Here is a 215-nt window from a genome sequence, read left to right on the forward strand (position 1 = left end):
TCTGATAGAGTAACGTCTACGAAGAGGTTTCGACGTCACGTATTATAACACGAAGGAACTTTGTAAAAGGACGTCAAGTGCATGAAGGATGGTACACGACCCTCAAAAGGACAGAATATCTTTGGCAAATGTCATTTACAGCTTTGGCGCTTTTGACGACCGAGTATCGTACATCTCCTATATTATACGTCTTTTACTCCAAACGGTCCTCCTTG

Source organism: Dufourea novaeangliae, unplaced genomic scaffold (genome assembly GCF_001272555.1).
Source record: "Dufourea novaeangliae isolate 0120121106 unplaced genomic scaffold, ASM127255v1 scaffold228, whole genome shotgun sequence".
NCBI lineage: Eukaryota > Metazoa > Arthropoda > Insecta > Hymenoptera > Halictidae > Dufourea > Dufourea novaeangliae.